At 32.6% G+C, this 18,123-nt stretch overlaps 1 long non-coding RNA gene across 1 annotated transcript in view; it reads right to left on the reverse strand.

Moving 5' to 3' along the window:
* The window catches only part of LOC142331737 (uncharacterized), a 341,656-nt gene extending 323,959 nt beyond the window's left edge, over nt 1-17,697 (reverse strand). Inside the window, exon 1 of the long non-coding RNA XR_012758074.1 lies at nt 17,287-17,697. This is a non-coding gene — a long non-coding RNA (uncharacterized LOC142331737). The remainder of the gene's footprint in view (nt 1-17,286) is intronic.
* Nucleotides 17,698-18,123: the final 426 nt, after the last annotated feature.

The following is an 18,123-nucleotide window of genomic DNA, read 5'->3' on the forward strand; positions in this document are numbered from 1 at the left end:
TAAACGGTTTATTAAAATAATTCAGATTACCTTTTATATATTAAACAATGAAAATTGACAGGTATTTTTTCCTGTTTAGCCTACAGGAATTACCGTATTAGTACTAGTATTGTTACGGTATTATTTCAGAGGATGATATGTATGAGTGTAAATGAAGTGTAATCATGTACAGTCTCAGGTCAACCATTCCTGAGATGTGTGATTAATTGAAACTCAACCACCAAAGAAAACTACAACAAGCTTACTTTCTACTTTCAAGCTTTTTTTCTACAACAAGCTTACGAATTTCCATCAATAAAATGCGATTACATTTTTTAATTTTTTTTATAATAACAGGAGTGAAAAACTGGAAAGAATCTTTAAAGAAATGTGAGAAACAAAAAGAATTCTAGAAGATTAGAAAAATGATTTAATACATCCCCTCCACAAAATAGAAATAAAACAAATATCAACAATTACGGAGGAATTTCACGGAGGTCATTCCCATATAAAGTTTTGTCCAAAATATTGTTAAGTAAAATCCAACAGACAATAAAAAAATAAATCAGAGGATATCAAGGTAGATTTACACCTGGAAGAAGTTGTGCGGAGCAAATCTTTAATCTAAAACAAATTTTTCTATACCAAAAAATTAAAAACCAAAAATTAGTTACAATTTTTATAGATTTCAAGAAAGCCTACGACTCCATCCACAGGGAATCTCTACTTAAAATCTTTGAAGAATTAAGATAGATCCCGAGACCACAAATATTATAAAACAAACATTAACAAACACAAAATCAAAAGTGAAATTCTTAGAGAAACTTTCAGAACCGTTAGAAATTAAAACTGATGTAGGGCACGGTGATGGACTGTCTCCTATCCTCTTTAATTATGTCCTTGAAAAAAATTATAAGAGAATAGGCAAAGAAATTAAAAAGTTAAACGTACATGAAAACATAAGAACGAACACTAAAACTAAATTCATACCTACAAACAATCCGGCTTTCGCAGACGATGCTGCAATTTCGTAAGAGATATATACGAGGCTAAAATCAAAATTCAAAACTCAGCGAATGCCCAAGCAAAACTGATGTTCAAATTTCTTTTGAAAAAACTGAGTTTCCGATGACAAAGAGAATGGAGCTCAAACCCTTAAAATTTTCAACAACAAAGAAATACGTAGAATATAAAAAACTAAATATTTGGGAGAAATCATAACGCCGAATATATAAGAAAAAAATGGGATGAAGAATAGAGTACGAAAAATGGATACCGCCTATCATCTCAAGAAGAACATTTACAATAAAAAATCCCCGTTATATAACTCCAAACTGAGATACTATAAAACTGTAGTCGTACGTATGGGCAGAATGTCTACAACGTTTATCAGAACAAGAAATAGCAAAAGTAGAAAAAAGAATTTTAAGAAAAATGTATGCACCAAACCAAGAAAATGGAATTTACAGGTTGAAAACTAAAAAGAAATCTACTAACATACAGAAAAAATAGAGAGCTTAATCCGGAAAAGAAGATTACAGTTTTATGGACATTTATGCAGAACGAATGACCAAAGATTGACAAAAAAAAAATTTAATCTCTACAAAAACAGAACCACAAAGACGGACCGGTTTAAAGATATAGAAACAGATCTAAAAACATTAAACATTTCTAAAGATCTATGTAAAGACAGACGATTTAGGAAATCGATTCGAGAATCTAAGTTTCTAGAGAGAAAGAAAAAGAAGGGCATAAATCTTAATAGATGGACGGAAGAAAAACGACAACAACAGAGCAAAAGAATGACAATCTTTTGGGAAAAGAAAAAGAAGTTAAAACTTCTTTTGGGAAGAAGGTAAAGGTGATTCGTAGTGGTTAAAACGAAAAGAAAAAAAAACAGCAGTGAAACTAACAGCTGATCTGCTTGTTTCATTGTAGACAATCCGTTTTATATCCATAATCACTGAAGATTTTGGTTATAATTTTGTTCCAAGCGTGAGTGCAACCATGAAACTGACCATTTTTTTTGATTTGCACACAAAATACGAGAGGGAAATATATCATCAAAGGTTTCCAAACATCGTAACGCTGTGGAAAACTCTAATAAATAAGTTCAGATAAAGTAGATCTGTCAAAGATGCGTCCGAATCAGTAAGACCATCTAACCTGGCACAGGAAAAGTCGGATGAAATTTATGATCGTATAATTAAAAGCCCAAAAGAATTTGTCAGAAAACGGGCAAAACAAAGCAGAAGGCTTTGAAGAAGCTCCTTGAAGAATTTCAAGGAGTAATACGTACAGAGTACTACGCATCAGTTATACAATACTAATTTTTCTAAACGTGTTGAATATTATCGACGGTTTATGGATTTTATAAATGAAAAAGGAGAAGACATTTTCGATGTAAATTTTCTTTTCAGATAAATCGTCAATCCTATAAAACGGATAATCATTCAGTTTTTTCCAGAGCACGTAAACTCAAAACGTTATTGTAATTAAATTATTTATCCTTTCATCGACCAACTAAATGAGGAAGAAATTACTGGAGCGTACTTTCAACAAGCCATAGCAACGACAGACACCGCCGATAATTCGCTAAATATGTTTGGTTAGGTTTTCGGGATAAGCTTATTTGAAAATACATCTGGAAGGATGTCCGGAAGAGAACCGAGATCCCCGTATCTTATAACTACCGATTATTTACGAAGAGTAATGAAAAGATCTATTAACAAGAACATTTTACATACACTCGATGGATTGAAGATTTGTAAATGAAATTACTCCTTTACTGTTTCACCATGTATTTTTTAATAGAAGAAACTTTTCAGGCATGTCTTAAAGCAAATGATGGCCATATGACATCTTCCTTAAATAAAAAATCATTATAGTAAGAATTATTCCTATTTTTATCGTTATTTGAATATTGAAGTTGAAATATGGGGTTCAACAGCAAATTATTTAACTGTAAAAATTAAAAAGGCTCAAAATAGAGTAATTTTGAGTAAAAATTTGGAAATATGAAGGAAAAACTATTTTAATGCTACATCACCGCTATCGCCTGTAAGTATTTTTATTAGTTAATATCGATATGTATGTTCCATATGAAAAATTAATTTAAAAGTAAACAAAAAAAAATTATTCATCAAACTAGGTATAAAGATCTGTTTATTGTAACATAAACAAACAGTTTATTGTAATATAAAGACAACAATTTATGTGGTGGAAGTCGTTTTTCCCACTTTATATATGTTACCAAAAGAGATAAAAGATCTAGCGGATATATCTGGTGGAAAAGAAATATCTGGCTAAAACATCTGGCGGCTGTAAATCATATCTCTATAGGTTCAACTGGACCGTTCGAACATTTGCACAAAGTGCGAGGAAGAAGGTCTCTTCTTCCTCGACTTTATATTTAATATACGTGCTCTAGGGTCTGAGCACGTATATTTCTGATGCCCGCGTTTCAAACATGATCGCTTGGAAATGTTATTTATACACGCTGGGTCTTGACCGAATGTTCACGCTGAATGAAACGCAAGGAAGGGATCCTGTTGGAAAGTGAGGAGAGCTGAAGAGCTGTGGAAGATTTCACTAAGAAGGTGAGTGGCGAAACTATATGCTGGAGAGGAGTTTCGTAAGGGAAGGAGACGTCGGAGGGTGCCGGATCGGACAGGCTCGCGGCTGAGCACCTTGGGGGTCTCCTGAGCATCTGGAGGTCGCCTTGGTGCGACGAAGCCGTGGGCACTCCGTTCGTGGTACCCGATGGCGTCTCTCGCATCGGGAAAAAGTCTTCGTTTGGTAAGAACTGTGTTTTGACAGTATTGTTGGGTGTTTCTTGTAGCTTTATTGCGTTCCGTGAGTTATGCCTGTATGATTTGTGTGTGTTTTGGTTGTTCCTTGATCTGTTGGCGTGTTTGGTGTTTGTGTGCGTGGTTTGTTGAACTTTTTGGCTTAATTTGTTGTGTGTGACTTTTGTGTATCGTTTTGTGGTGAGTGCGTGTTTGTTTGGATGTTCCCTGTTGTGCTTGCGGTGACCTATTGTGTGTGTGTGGGCGTTTCCTCCTTCCAGAAGTAATGCCACATAAGCGATTTCCAGAAGGGGCGGAGATTAATCGGTAGTGCGCAGGAACACATATGCACTTAATAACATCTTGCGGAACCTGTTAGCGAGCCCGACACTGCCTTGGCGCCTGTAAATGGGGTTCCTCCACCTCGTTAAAAAAAGAAAACAAAGAAAAATAAAAAATTTGTTTAAGAAAGAAGTATTCCGATGGCTAGCCTCTGAAACTGTAAATATGTAGAATATGTGTTAACTTTAAAGCAACAAACAGTTAAATCCTTTAATATTTTGTTACGATTGAAGTACACATTTTTACCTCGACCACTTTACGATGCCACTAAATATTTTTCGTAAAATAAGAATTTTAATTATAAACTTAGCAGTATACTCTTTTGTTTTGTTTTTCCTTTATAATAAATGTAGTAGAAGATATTATTTTTTAACTTTCTTTTTTTGATATAATTATTAATGTATTCTGTCCTTTATTTGTATTTTTCATCGTTAATGTATTTGTACTGTATTGAACGAGCACTTCCCGATAAGGCTTGGCGAACCTTGGCAGGATCCATATATGTGTAATAAGGAATAAAGTTTTTCCGTTCTCTTCAAATAATCAACAGCAGGTATATTTTCATAACTACAAAATTTCATCCCGTATTCCTACAAAAAACTTTGAACTTACGTAACACATTAATCAACTAAACGACAATGTAAAATGTAATATAACGATTACAGTAATACGTGTAGTTTTTTTTAAAACCGTACACATGAAAGTTAAAAAGCGTAAACAAAAGAAGCCCAGATTGACCGGAATTCGAACCCTAGAGTATTTTGGATGAACGACCAAGGCGCTACCGTTCAACAAAAAAGTCAGCAAGTATTTTAACGGAAAGGTATTTTTCTTTTTTCTTCTGTAAGATTTACTAGGATAATAAAATTTATAACGTTCGAGTTACTGGGAACATAATCCTGTAACGTAACTTATCGTTTAACTTATAATAAAAAAAATAATCAAGTTTTTACATTACTTAAAATGTTTTTATCGTTTACAAATATCGATAACGGTAAAAAAGATCACCGTAAAACATATCCATATATACATACTACATTCTTTCTTTTTATAGATAAATATACCTATTTGTACGAACGAATGAATGTTTTATATTTTAACAAGAATGTATTAAGATACGTATATATGTATAAATAAAAAGGTCTAGCGACAACTTCCGCCTCGGCACAGTTAGTTTAAGCTAACATTATACTATGATAATACAAACTTGAAAAAGTTGAGGAGAAACGATGACAACTAGGCAACCGACATAGTAAGTGGTGGTAAAAAAAGAGATAAAAAAACTTAACGAAGAGAGACAACATGTATATAGAAACACATTTGTTACGTTAAAACCCCATATGTTCACAATAGCGTATCTTTTAACAAAAAAAAAATAAATAAATAAAAAAAAAACTGCAAAATGACAAACAAAACGACAAACAAAAGTAATTCAATTGTACGAATAATAAATTCTGGAAGGGAATAAATAAGTAAAATAAAATTAAACCGAGAAGAGAATACAAATAATGTTATTTTGTACGTGCGATGTCAATAAGCATTACAACATTATGAACTTCAAAAACCACTTTAAAAGTTCATTGACCTCGGTTAAATATAATCATATTAATAGATAACATATATAATAAACGATCGAGCTAAAAAAAAAAAAATTTAAACTGTATAAATACATAAAATAAACGTCATTCGTTATTTAAAAGTTAAACAGAAATAAAAAATAATAACTTAACCCTTAGAATAAGATAAATAAATTATTGACATTTTTATTAAATTACCTGTACGAGAGGAAAAGGATGTTGAAACGTAATAAATGATATCCTTATATAAACAAGATGTTTAAGAAGTAGTTTAAAATCGACCTGACTAATCTCATTCCAACATCGTTCCTCGTATATTGAGTAACGGCATTTCTTTACTCTTTATAACATGACAAAACTTGGAAATCGAATACGATACAAACAATTTCTACGAAAAAAGATCAGGCGTAAATAACAGGAAATAATTTTAACACCGTTTTAAATACAATCTCAAACAACAGCGACCGAATATATTAAGAAGTTGGAAAGGGCTTCTTAATCCCCGATAGCTTACAATCTTTTAATGATATCGCCCTTTCGGTTGAACGTTCGTTTATTCACGCCGCATCAAACGGATGATAAACATATACTCGAAATGGTAAAACAAAATAAAACAAAAAAAAAAAATGGATCGAATAGAATTAAAAGTGTTAACGAACTAGCTTACCGTTCCGACAAAAATTTATTTTTACAACTACAGAAATATTAATGAAGTATGGCAAACCTTAAATAGTTTTTCGATTGAACAACATAGAAAAATGAAATTCGGCAAACGCTTCTAACTCAAAACGATCTATTTTTCGACATAGACCACCACATTCCGAGCACCGTGGATCCTACGGGAGCAACTCAAAAACGTTTAAATAGAAGCAGTAGGATTTTAACAGGGTTCCCACCGAATTTTAAGTTTCGTTTTTCCTGACTAATTTAATAAATTTTTCCAGATTCCTTTAATTTTACGATATTTCCGTTTACTCCGCAAAATTATATATGGATTTTTCTTTTTTTGCAGCGTCCCCATCCCCATAGCTGCCCAACACAGACCTTTTTACTTCCTTGAACGAAGTAAAAAAAGTTCTACGATGGCGAAAAATTCCGGTTTTCAAATTTCAACGGAAATATCGATTTTTACCATCCGTGAATCCATTTTGACTAATTTCGGCGTGACGTCTGTATGTTCGTATGTATGTATCACGTATAACTTAAAAAAACGATTAGCCGTAGGATGTTGAAATTTTGGATTCAGGACTGTTGTAACATCTAGTTGTGCACCTTCCCTTTTGATTGCAATCGACTGAACAAAAAAAGCCCAAAATCCAAAACATTTGAATTTTGAACTTTTTATTAATTGAAGTAATACGCCCTAATTGAGAGCTTTTGAACGATACATCATAAGTGCTACTTATTTTTATTGGTTCCAGAGTTATAGCCAAATAAAATTGTAATTAATAAAATATTTGGATTTTAGAGGGGGAAGGCATATCGGTTCGAATCAGACTCCTTTTTTTTAACTTTTTTTAAAATTTAAATATATTGATTTATTAATAATTATTAACCTCTTATTGTAAAAAAAAAAACATTTACGATAAATAATAACAATAAAAAAATGAAAATAATATCAGAAGTTATTAATGAAATAAGATTTTATGTACTTTTCATTAAAAAAAAATGTGTTTATGTAATTTAATAGGCGTACAAGGAAGTCATGTGATGTCTACATCACATTTTTTTATTATTACATTCATATTTAAAGTTTATTTTTTAATGATTTTTTTACAATACACATTTAAAGCTCGGCTATTTTTTTGTGATAAATCATTTCAGTAAATTACATTGCAAAGCACAAAAAAAAAACCAATAATATTTAATAAATCTGTTGCATAAAAGTAAACATCATGCTAACAAAAGTAATACATCACAACCCCGTAGGGGGAAGACATCAACCTTGTGACGTTACCGGTCGCCACACCACCCCCTCCGTTCCAAGCCCTGGGGGGCTTTACCGGAGGTCGTCTTGAGACCCTCTAACTGATTACATCTCACAGTCATCAGCCACGCCTCGGTCGGGATGCCATCGATGTAAATGCCTCGGCAGACATTTACATCAGTAAATACATATTAAATTTCGCCTTCACTTAGGCCTCAAACGGACATCTTCATATCCAACCTAACATGATTCCCTCAAATTAACTAACCGAAACCGCGGACCCCGCGCCTTGTACAGATTTGACAACCCCGTTCGTGACTGTGAATCCTCAGAAAACGAACGAATTTAAAGTTAAATCAGTGCTACAGTCATACCAATCAAAATTGTGTTTTACGCAACATAGAAATTCAGACCTACACCCAAATAATCCCCGACCAGTTTAGGCCACCTAACAAGGGGAACGCAACCTCATTCCGGTCCGCGGTGGAGCCAGGGACAAACCCCGCACCCCCACCCGGTCCAATCATGGTGTCTCGCGTAACATTACCAAGTCACGATCAGGACTGCCACCGTCGGAGGGAAGCCACGTCCCCGGTCGCAGGGGCTACCATACCCCGGCAGCGCAGCCACTCCCACCAGCGGGAGACCCAAAAATAAAAGCAACACAAATAAGAAATTAACTGAAGAAATTTGTTTAAATTGGCTCGCACCTAAGATAGCTAAAGATTTTTCAGAAAAACTAGCCTAAATTATTTCGCAAAGTAAAAAAAAAAAAACTTTAATAACTTGGTTTGCATAAAAATGATAAGAAACAAATTTCAATTTTACAAAGAATATATGAATAATCACAACTTAGGAAAACTAAAATCGTTGTAACTAAAAGTAATACACATAAGATAACTAGAACAGAACAACTTACTTTGTATAAAAAACAAACATTATTAACATTTAGTTGAAAAATATTTTGTTATTATTATTTTAAAGTATTTGCAGAAAAAAGTACGGTTCAAGGCCACGATTAATAACATAATAGCATTTAGTAGTTCCACACTGGAAGTTTACGCTATACAACTATCAGGACACATGGACTTAAGGATAACTTATTTTGTACAACATTGATAACCAGCATAATCTCCGCCTTAAAAGCATCGTCTGTAAACCAAAAAGAAGTAATTGAGTTGGTCATTTTACGTAAATGAAGTCGATGTTTCAAATGTATCATTTGCTGCTGAATGCTATCAGAAGAACCAGGTATAAAGAACACACAGATATCTTACAACTATCGATCAAAGTTTTACTCTGCCGAGTCGAAATACCACTGGGAGATAGAAAGGTTTTCAGTGAAGGCTAGAATTCCTTATCTTAATTATTTCATTTTGGTGCTTTCCTTTACTGTGCGAAGTCACTGCCTTTTGGCCCATACTGCCCAGTCCAAAATCTTTTTTTACACACATCACAAAACGCACAATGCATACCTCTTCCTTTTTTTCTGTTTAGCCTCTGGGAATTAACGTTCAGGTATTACTTCAGAGGATGAATGAGGATAATATGTATGAGCGTAAATGAAATGTGGCCCTGTAGTCTCAGGTCGATCGTTTCTGAGATATGTGGTTAATTGATACCCAACCACTAAAGAACATCGGTATCCACGATCTAGTATTCAAATCCGTAAAAAAGTAACTGTCTTTGCTAGGACTTGAACATTGGAATTCTAGACTTCGAAATAGCTGATTTGCAAAGATGCGTTGACCACTAGAATAACCCGCGAGTAAAATGCATTTTTCTATCTCTTCTCAACCGACTGAATTCTGGCGTAAATTTATATCTAACAGTCTTTTTACATGCAATTTAAAAGCAATTAATTACCTAAAATATAAAAAAAATCATGGTGGTTTGAGAGAAATTCCAAAAAAAGAATAGTTAACCTTTAAATTTTTTAATGGTAATTTTTTTTTAAATTTCATCAGTGAAAAAATTAACTGCAATTTGGAATAATCCTCCTTTAATATAAAAGAATAATTTGGGAATTTAAGTAAAAACAGAACATGTTAGTGGCTGCTTGATGCACCTAGTTGCAATATGCTGGGCAATGGGGTCACCATTTCTCGACCCCGGGAAAGTATATCAAATATATTTTGGCATTACTTAAAAAATACTTTATTAATAACTAACATAAACTTAATTCAGTAACAAAAATGAATTCTCTTTATATTTTTTTTTGCAATTTTTCTGACTTGTCCTAAAAATTCCTGACTAGGTTTATATTTCCTGATTTTTACTGACTTTTCCTGCCTGTGGGAACCATGTTTAAGGACATTAAAAATCAAAACTTTTTGCTGTGTAAAATAAATATGTTTTGGTATGATAGTTGGAACGTATGGTTCCAACGTACTTCCAAGGTTCTTGGTACGGTATGGTACTTGGAATGTACTGTAGGCCATTATTGAAATTAACCGAAAAAAATATTAAATGGCCGTCATTTTAATTAGGGATTTTGTAGCTTGAAATCAATTCGTTTGTTTTTCCTTGAACTTTGAAATTTGTCGAAATCCTACACTTTCTATTTTTCATTTTTGAGTTGTCTCCCTCCCGGGTGCTTGCGGTCTGATGAAAAATTTCAAGATACGAAAACTTTCTTTTTTTATGTTTAACGAATTAAAAGTTATTTAACGATTCTCATACTTTTTGTATAACCCATTTTTAAATAATAGATTAACTTATATCGAATACTGTAATCAATATTTCAATAAAAAAGACAACTTTTAAGATAATTGAAATAACAAACTGCGGTTCGATAAAATCAGGCCGACCGGATCGGAAAAGATCCGGTCGATATTAAATAGCTGAGTATATTTTTATATTCGTTGCATAATAAAAGAAACTTACTTTTCCTATTATTATTTATTTTTATTTTGCAAATTTTTAATTCTTCTTCTCAACGGTGGTTTCTTCAGTTATATCCCCAACGCCCCATATACGGTTGTTCCAGGACGTATTAGCCTAACGTAATGAACTGACTCAGGATACCAAAATGAGGAAAAAAGTTCATATCAAACTTACTCTTTAAACATACCACAGAATGTGTTGATCGCAAAAACGGTAATTTGAACCAAGTTCCCTTAGTTGATCACAACTGATCAAGTTTACCTAATTAATTTAACAACTACTACGGACTCTGGTCTGGTCCACCAGGGTGACAAGGACAGACCTTCTCCCACTCGGCTGCATCACAGAGTCCTGCGTGACATTTACTTTATCTTTTATCATTTACTTTAGACCGCTCTCGGCAAGACAGTCCTACACCCTCACGGCTGCAAGGACTACCATACCCAAGTTTAAGAGTATCTCAATTCCTCCTCGAGGGAGAAGAACACCCGCCTTTTGACATATCCTCCGATTACGGAAGACAACTTCTAGTCCGATTAAAAGTCGCAACGTAGAGGCATTCCCTTACAAATGATTTTTCTGTTCGTTTTAATGCCCGCCGAAATAATATACAGATGTAAAATTTTGCGTGCAAAGTTAGAAAAGAGTGAATATACGGTTAATAAACTTTTCAGAAATTATTTAAGGAAAATTATCGGGCCTAATTCAAACATAGAAAAGGATGAGTTTTTTCTCGTGAAGGTACGCCCGATAATGGCTCCTCGGAGGTACATAAGAAGTGAACTAGGAATGTTTTCATTTGTATCATCCCGACCGTACAACAGTGGAAACTTCATTCTAATAATTATTCATAAATGTAACGAAGTGGTAAAATTAATATTTCCAATATGTGGCGGTGTACAATGGTATTCCCCGATTACCAAATTAGGATATGAATTTCAGACATATACCGGTAAACAACTTCGTAAATCCACAAACGGATAGATAAACCACAACGGCTGAGTAGATATAAGCGGCTGGATAATTCAGGAACAGAAAGGAATAAGCGGAACGGTAGGAACCGTTACATTCCTGCCTATGTGAATTCTTGTGGTACCATCGAAATTAAAAGACGTATTTAAAACAATATTGGAATATTGTTTTAAATATTGGAATATTGTTTTAAATAAAACATGTTCTCTCACTATAATAAAATTAGGCCAATTTTGTGGCATAAGTTTTTTTATAGTATCTGTTAATAAGTTTATATAAATGTATATGCATTTTAAGATCCTTTTTTAAGTGCATGAACTGAAAATCAGGCTGTTTACGATAAATTTAAATTGGACAATTAAGTAAATAAATGTTTCAACCGATTTCGGTAATCGGTTGTCTCAATTAAAAAATTAATTCAATTATTTGTAATAAGCAATGTAAAACCTTGGCGGAGAATTAATGCTAAAGATAAAAAGTTTTAAAAAATAAACAGAACAATACTGCTGAAAATGTGTCTGAAATCGGTACAGATTTGACACATTCTATTGTATTAGAACGGGAAACCAATTTTTATTCTAATGAACTTTACATTTATTCCCTTTAAGTTCAAGAAACAATCCTAAAAGTTTTACTGAAAACCGGCTCAGCATGTTGCAAAATCGTTAAACATCTCGTGACGAAGTGCAGTTTCTTTTCTTATTTTTTTTAACAATAAAAATATTTAAATACCAAAAAATTCCTAATAAGGATTAAAATCGTAATCTTCGACTGGTAAAATCATTTAATCAGTAAACTTCAACATTTCATCAGATCGTCGATTTTTGTAGACATTAAATCCCAAATTTCGGTGAAATTGCTTCAATAGTTCTGGCTCGCATGGATACACACACACAGAGAGAGAGAGGGAGAGAGAGAGAGAGATGTTGGGGGGGGGGGATTGAGTGGGGGAGAGATTTACTGAAGCAAGTAAAAACAAGTTAATTAAACTCAACATCGTAGATTAAAAAAATATTTAAGGTAAAAGTGGTTTAATTTATAAGAAGAAAGTAAGAATCTCCTTGTTTCACCAACATTCATGCTGTTAAAAGTCAAAACTTGAAATTACCCGAAATGTTATTGTTTTCCGATTAATAAACAACACATTGACAACAAAGTGTTCAAAATTTTAATACGATAAATACATTACCAGAAATTAGTAAAACAACTTTCAATTACGATTCAAAGAACACGTACAACAAAAGAATGACCAACGAATAAATCAACAAATAATAACTAACTAATAGAAACATAACCTGATTTTTAGGTTTTTTTGTTGTTTATTGTTTAGAAAAAAAAGTCTAAATTAAAATTATTATTATTATTATAACTACAATTCCATTATATATGACTAATTGGTAACTGCGCACCATGTGTGAGTAATATAGTATAAAGAAAATATCATAAATATCTAACTACAAAAAGTACATACAATACATAATAGTAATTATTATTCAATAGGTACTCTTGTAAACAACTTAATTACACTTACTATTTATATATTTTTTTTGCGACTTACACCCTACAGAAATAGAAAGTCATAAACACAGCAATCAGAGCGTATAGGCTTACATCAAAATTATGTTGTAATCGATTAATTAGACTACTAAACAAGTATAATTAGCTAAAAAAATGTATATACATACAAAGAAAAGTAATAAAACATATTACGTAGCCATAATATGTCAAAAGTTATTGTAGTTAGGTTCATACACAGGTCGGTGCGATGTTAAGGATTTGTTTCGCATGTCTGATCGATTGTATACTGAACAGAGATTTATAGTGCATTCAAATAACTCCCATGGAATACATCTATGCTGGACGATTGCACAACCCACCTACAGCCTTACATTAATAACCTGTACCCATGAACTGTAAAGTAATTTGCCTGAAGAACAAATTACATATATGTGTGCATACGCGTGCGCGCGCACACACACAGACACACATGTATATGTATCAGTACATATATTGCAGTACAGTAACAGTACTGTACTAACATTATACATCGAAAGGAATTTTAATGAATTTTAACTTTAATTGCAATTTTAGAAGATGTTTTTGAATCCTTTAAAAATTTTTTTGACTGAACAAATGTATGTTCTGTAAATGTTTCAAGTTTATTATGTTTTGCTCAATAACCAAAGTTATAAAAAATTAATAAAGTGTAAAGATGTGCATGGTAGTTATATGTGTAAATGGAAATAAAGATAATCAGCAAACATTACTGAGGATGGGCTTATGCCCGAAAGCGCTATAATGTAAAGGAAATAAAGGTAAGAATGTTTCTTTGATTCTGTACTTGGCGAATTGACTGAAATTCAATATATATATCTTTATCTTCTATGGGTGTGTGTGTACACACACTGATTGCAGGCAAGCGAAAAGTTACGCAACGTTGAATTCATTAATCCGCAAAGTGGGAAATTTGCTTTTAGACTGCCACTAATGGGCGGGTTAGTAATGTGCGTTTACACAGTCTTAACATACGTTTATTCCTGAGAGTTACTTTAAATAGCAATCATTTTGTTTTTAAAGTATTAGGTAAAACTTGCAATAATAATATTATTTTAATAACATTAAGTCAACAATTTCACGCATATTCGCAGGTTTTAGAGAAACCGGTAGCGAGGATGAATGCGCCGATAGTTTTAAATGACAAATCTTTAAAGTGTCCATATATCGTTTGAACGACCACTACCTCGAAATTTAATCCCGTTATCTTAGCAGATTCGAATGTCATTCTGGAATATGTCCGCAAAACCACAATGAAATTAAAATCACATCCGTAGCGTCTTCATGTCGTGCAGGAATTAAGAGGACCCTATCACGAATATAGACTCGATTATTTCAAATGGTTTATACGTTTTGTTTGCGGATATTCAGATCCCGGGTTGGTCTAGTGGTGGACGCTTCTTCCCAAATAAGCTGATTTGGAAGTTGAGAGTTCCAGCGTTTAAGTCCTAGTAAAGTCAGTTATACGGATTTGAATACTAGATCGTGGTACCGGTTTTTGTTTGGTGGTTGGGTCTCAATTAACCACACATCTCAGGAATGGTCAAACTGACACTATACAAGACTACACTTCATTTACACTCGTACATATCACCCTCATTCATCCTCTGACGTAATACCTGAACGGTAATTCCCGGAGACTAAACAGGAAAAAGAAAAAAAAAGATTCCAGGTAAGATGTTCTTTACGGACAAGCCACGCTTTCATGTAAGTGCCTATTAGAGTCAGAACAGTGCAGAAAACCCTCTCGTTTTCCACGAGACTACATGGCATTCAGAAAAGCTCGGGGTTTGGCACGCATTTCTCGGAAGAAAATAGGAGGTCTAATATTTCTCACGGAAAATGTAACATCTGAACGCTACCAGCAATTTATAAATGCGGATTGTACAGGTCTGCAAGAGACCGCACACCGAATAACACAATGTTGCCACTACGCGAGTTCTTTGAACAGAAAATCATTTTCAGGGGGAGAGGCCACCTAGTTCGCCAGATTTATTTCTCCCGCCGATTTCTTTCTTTGAGGTTATTTTTAAAAAAAATTCTCATAAGTAATCCTCGCAAATTAATCGACTAGAACGGAATGAAGTCGAAATGTTCCTTATCAGCGCTGTAACCGTTAAAAAAGTGGCCGCTAACATGAAGAAACGTGTTATTAATTCCGGTATAGCTGTAAATGGCGATCATTTGGAACATCTAACAAAATTTCTGTAAGTTATGAATAATTTTTTCTTGTTTTTTTGCATATATTGGTATTTACCTGCGTCTTTTTTTTCATCGGGTTTGCCTAACTTTTCGCTCATTCTGTAAGTGCAACGGTATAAATCTCTCCCACAGTAACAGAGTACTGTTATCTATGTCACAATAATAATTATTATCAAAAATTAAAAAAGTTTTTTGTCAAATTTATTATTTGTAATTTTCATGCTGTTCAAGTGTACTGGAATCTTAAACAGTATTTTATTTGTAATTCTGAAACGAACAACATTCAAATAAACTAACAAATAAACCGACCTTCGCGGCATAGTAGTACCGTCTAAGCCTTTTCTCCTTACGTCCCGAGTTCGAATCCCGATCAGGCTGGCCATTTTTATATCTAAAAAATTGCCTTCCATTCCATATTTCCAAGTAAAAACTTCGAGCTTATGTGTTAAATTAATCGAAAACGAAAAAGACAGCTACCCACAAATATGTAAACTGAACTGTATCGGACAGATGACGGACTTTCAATTACAGACCCACGGAAAAAATACTAGTACTATAAGAAAAGTATTAATTTTATGTAATCGCCTTTTAGGAGTATAGCATACGTATGAAGGCATTTAACTGTAAGATATAAATGTTTACGTAATATGTTTAAAAAAAAAATGTTATCACACTTGAACAAGATGAAATTTACAAAAACACTAATTTTGATAAAAACTACATATATTAGGTCTAAACTAATAAACACAATATAGATCGAATATATTATTCATACTAAAGATTATTAAATCTTTTCAAGATGAGAGTAATTAATAAGAGTACTATTGCTAACTATAGTAAAGTTTCCAAAGGAAATTCCTTTATTAAATGGCGTGGTACTTCGTTACGCTATTATAGCTACTATGACAGTCATTTTGGACTATTAACTAACTATAGGTTGAAGAACAAAAATTAACATATGCTAAAGATCGTAATAGGATGAATATTTAATAATAAATATTCAACAGCACACGCCAAAAACTAGTAAAATCAAACAACAAACACGTAAAATGAAAAAAACTACTTATTAATTACATTCTCAATTTTTTAAATTTAATAAAAAATATATTGTTTTTCTTTAAGTTTTATTATCTGGGTTTTTGTTGTTTTTTCTTTCTTTTTTTTATATTGTTGACACATTAACAAATAACTCCTTAAGACAAATATAAAATAAAAAATTGTAAAATCACACGTATTAGAAAATAAATAATTAAAACTTGGTGACCTTAAATTAACTTTATACTATTTAGAAATAATAATAAGGAAACTACGAAAGAACAGGATCTATTACTAGAATAAAATATTAAAACAATGAAAACTATGTAACTGTAAATTACGGAATACTATGTGAACAATGACCCACGTAGGTAGAGTCTATCACATCGGTTATAACACAATATATACTTTATACACAAACAAGAACCGATGCTAATAACCGTTGGACAGGACAAGGTGGGTTGTAAAGAATGCAACGATTTCCTTCGTGGTGCCAGACACTAACACTGCATCGACGTTATGCATTACTGCATTCCCTGCTGACTTTTACAATCCAAGGATCGACAAAGATTATTCTCTATAAATAATGACAAAACAGTGAAAACTATACAAGTTCTAAGAGTTTTTCTTAAACTACGTGTAATCGAGATATTAGGTTAGGCCAAATTATCTGTAAGAAAAAAATTGCTGGTATAAAATAGTATTTAAAAAAAAGTTGAACAACAGAGTACATTTTTATGAATTGGGTTGTAATTTTATAAAAGTTTTAATGTAAGTGTAACCTTAACCTTTTATCATCTTACGTATATTTTATAATAAAATAAAGGTTACTTGACAATATCTTTGTAAGAAACAATTTTCTTATTTCTTGCATCAGATAGGAGGACATTTTTAAACTTTATTTAACAAGCAAGATTTCAAACAAAAAAAAAACATGCTTACATTAAGATAAACAATTAACTATCGAAAAAAATTATTGCTAAAGAAGTAGGCTAAGGTAAAAAAAGGTGGAAGTGTTACTTACATATACTGCTGCGTTCACTTAGAAATACTTCAGTACATTGGTACATTGACAAATATATAAATTATATCACTAATAAGCACAATACACAACTAAATAATAAGCTAAAAACACAAAGAATTTTAAAATCGCATCGCCGCTAAAAAGCTATACACAACTTATGGTAGAGCACACCTGCGTGTAGAGAATGAAGCTAACGACTTCTACAGAGACAAGTGTTGTAAACAACTCGTGCATTCACTAATAACAGCACAATTTTTACTTCACTAAAGCATGCATTAACTTAACATAAAACACAGAAACTACGCGGTTTGATTAATTCACAATAAAAATATACAAAATAAACGAACAAACTTAACGACCAAACATACAGTTTCTAACTAGCACACTACACAGACAGCACAACCACGACGACTCTACAACGTTTTAACTGCAATACTAGACTACTATCAGCTGTTGGCTACTTGAAAGACTGGTTCTGGTACACTATATTTAAAATAAATCCCGGTAGAGCGCATTAGCTCTCACCAGTTGTCCGTCTACAAACGTTGCGTTTGATCGATTCTTAGTCGATATGTTGCTTCTTACTATTTACAGTATTATTTTCTTGAACTATTTTTTAAATAAAATCTAAAAATCGATAAAATTATTCTCAAAAATACACATAAATTATGGTTAATTCTTTAACATACATTTTAAAAAAACTTTTAAGCAAATAATATAATAAAAATTTACTTCGTCCTTTTTCAGTACTAAAAAAAATTTTCTAATTATAAAAGGCAGACTTTTTTAGTATTTCAAAAAGCTGTGCCTTTTGAAATGCGTAATGTAATTTACACT

The sequence above is a fragment of the Lycorma delicatula genome, chromosome 10 (assembly GCF_047948215.1).
Source record: "Lycorma delicatula isolate Av1 chromosome 10, ASM4794821v1, whole genome shotgun sequence".
Classification (NCBI taxonomy): Eukaryota; Metazoa; Arthropoda; class Insecta; order Hemiptera; family Fulgoridae; genus Lycorma; species Lycorma delicatula.